Source organism: Protopterus annectens, chromosome 3.part1 (assembly GCF_019279795.1).
Source record: "Protopterus annectens isolate FY-2018-M chromosome 3.part1, PAN1.0, whole genome shotgun sequence".
NCBI classification, from domain to species: domain Eukaryota; kingdom Metazoa; phylum Chordata; order Ceratodontiformes; family Protopteridae; genus Protopterus; species Protopterus annectens.
The window spans coordinates 1841662087-1841665331 of NC_056732.1; positions in this window are offsets into that span (position 1 = coordinate 1841662087).

Genomic DNA, 3245 nt, shown 5'->3' on the forward strand with positions numbered 1-3245 from the left:
GGTTATTTATTATTTATTTATTGGCATTTGTTTACTTTGAAATTCGACTGGGCCAAGAAGAACCAATTTTCAGAGGAGGCCTGGGGAGAAAAGCTCCCCAAAGGCAGTTAGTATAAAAATTACATAATATTGAAATGGTTTGTATTAACAAGAAGCATAGTCATAACAGGCATTATAGCTACAATAAAGTACATTATGAAAATGTAGGTGGTACAGGGAAGTAATGTAAAAACACAAAACAATTAAGTAAATCCAATGAACATATTCTAGTACACCCTGATGTGAGTGTACACTTTAGAGTAGACTCTATTGTGAGTGTGGAAGTGATTAATACAGGTAGAATTAAAATAACTATCTAAAGGTATATGTGTTAGAAGTAGGGGGAGATTACTATTTATTTATTTATTTATTTTACATTTGTTGACTGAGATAGTCCGGCTGGATATATGTCCATTTTCAGCGGACGCCCGGGGAGAAAAGCTCCAAGATAATAATACACATTGAACATTTAGTAAATGCTAGTTTCAAGCAGATTACAGTCATAAGCAATACCAGCATTTAGCACATATAGTACTAACTTATTATAAAACACTTTACAAAGCATAACATTATTTTCAAAGTTATATATACATAACATTACATTCAGGCTTAAGACACATTGAGCAGCAGTTGTACAATTGACCCTTCCTGAAACGGTGTGGTAGAAAAAAGTTAGACGTAGTTGAAGGTAAGGAACCTAAGTAATAGAGAGGTCACTAGTCGGAGTTAGTGCAAGGACATAGCCAATGAGTTTTTAAGTATTTCTTAGGTTTGTTTTTGAATCGAGTTAGTGGGGGTTCTAAGGTCAAGTCAGCTAGGAGTCTGTTCCATGTTTTTCCAACAGAGTTGGCAAACAGAGAGTCCCCAGCTGAGTAGTTGGATTTGTATGTTTGAACTAGGAGTCTAGTGGATGATCACAGTGACCGGGTGCTGATGTAGGGGCTGATAACATTTTTTAGTGCAGGTGTATTTTCTGGTTGGTAAATGACTTTATGTGCCACTATTAGCTGGTTGAACTGCAAGTAGGCTAGGCATTTCAAGCCATCCTAGACAATTTAGGTTGTGACAGTGGTGTGTCCAGTAGGCTGTGCCAGTAGCAAATCTGGTAATGAGGTTATAGCAGGATGATAGTTTATTAAGATCTGTTTTGTTTAAGTTGGAGAATATTGGTGAGGCGTAGAAAAGTGCTGATAGTTGATGGGAATGGGCAATTGCAGTTCTAGCAAGTGGGGTAAGGAAAGGTTTGATTCTGTAAAGAGAGCCAAGTTTTTTATTAATGGTTTTGATAGTTTGATATGCACATCAAACTTCATGTTGTTATCAACTGTGACACCCAGTAATTTAGTTTGGGCTTCTGGAGAGATGATAGTGCCATTGTTAGTGGTTATGTTGAAGGATGGCAGGGGGGTCCTGCATGTGGGGGAGAAGCTTGGTTTTGTTGGGGTTTAGGATTAGATGTTGATTGGAGAGCCATTTCTCCACTGTATTGAAGGTATTTTGGGTTAATGTGAATAAAGTAGCTGGTGAGGTGTCAGAACAAATCAAGGTGGAGTCATCCGCATATTGAATGCAGGTAGCATCTGGGATGACTGAATGAAGGTCGTTGATAAAGATGGTGAAAAGAAGGGGTCCTAGTATCGAGCCCTGGGGGACTCCTAATGTGATGGGTAGGTGATATGATAGCTTGTCCTGCCATAGGACAGTCTGTTGCCTGCCCTGCAGGTAGGATTGAAACCAATGGAGTGCATGGCTGTTTAAGGAGAAGACCTTCAAGGTATTTATAAGCATTTTATGGTCAACCATGTCAAAAGCCTTGGATAGATCTAGAAAGAGTGCTGAGGATAGTTTGTTATTATTGCGGTTGTGGTTAATGACATTAGAGAAAGAGAGGAGGGCAGAAGTAGTACTGTAGTGTGGCTTAAAGCCATGCTGAAAGTTGGACAACAGCTTGTTCTGTGTGAGGAAGTGCATGAGCTGTATGTGTACACACTTCTCCATAATTTTAGCTAGAAGTGACAGAATAGCTATGGGTCTAATGTTTGACAGTTCAGTGGAACTGCCTCCTTTATGGAAAGGTATGACATGGGAAATTTTCCATATAGTGGGTACAGTAGTTTCAGATATAGCTCTGTTGATCAAGATTGAGATGGGGTATGCTATGGTGTCAGCAGCCTTTTGCAGATAGTCTGCTGAGAGGAGGTCAGCAGCCAGGGTAGTGGGTCTTAGTTTCTTAAGTAGGGCATGAATAAGTTGAGTAGGAACAGGTTGAAGGGTAAAGTACGTTTGGGTACTGGGTGTGGCTACATTAGAATTAGAGCCATTGGGAGAGAGTTGTCCGAGGAGTGATGAGTGTGAAGAAATAATAGGAGTCAAGATTTAGGAGGATGAAAGTCGAGAAAAAGGTGACATGATGTAGGGAAGAGAAGTCAAGTTTTAGGAAGAAGGATGTTAGAGCATCTACAGTGCCGCAGAGTGAAGAGATGCTGCTTCGAAGGAGGAGATGTTACTGGCAGTCCTAACGGCTAATGGGAGTGCGTCCCATAGTTCCAGCGATAGTTCAGCAATAGAGAAGGAGTAGAGCGTTTCATCTGCTGCTAGTTTAGGTTTGTCAACTTGCAGGAGAAATTGTTTTTCAGATCTGACTGATCTATTTGTGTGGTAGTGAGTTAGGATTGGAGATAGGGCTGGGCAGTCTGACGGATTGTAAATAATGTTATGTGTTGTGGTTAATTGCAGGTATGTTAGGTGATGTGGGAGTTCAAGCCAATTGAGTGATTGTGAGGAAGAGCAGTGATGGGCTCAATATTTGGCATTGGTTGCAAATTTGGCAACTTTATTTTAACAGGACTTTAGCTTATTTTTTAGGGATAACTGGATATTGATGAGGAGTGGGGCACCATATAGGATTGAGGGGAGGAGGAAGGTACAGGCAAGAGTTTGGAAGAGCAGTTAAGATAATTTTTATGTCTATAGATGGATCCTAGTTTTTGGTGTGTCTTTTTGATAGAGGAGTGGACATGGAGATCAAAAGTAAGGTTTTCATCTAAGATGACTCCCAGTAGTTTTGTATGAGGTACTTACCTCTATGGTGGTCTTGTTTTGAGAGTATGTGATGAATTCTGCCTTATTTATGGAGGTACTTTTCTTGGGGGTGAATAACAGCAGTTGTATTTTTTTGGGAATTTAGAGAAAGGTAGTTATCTGCC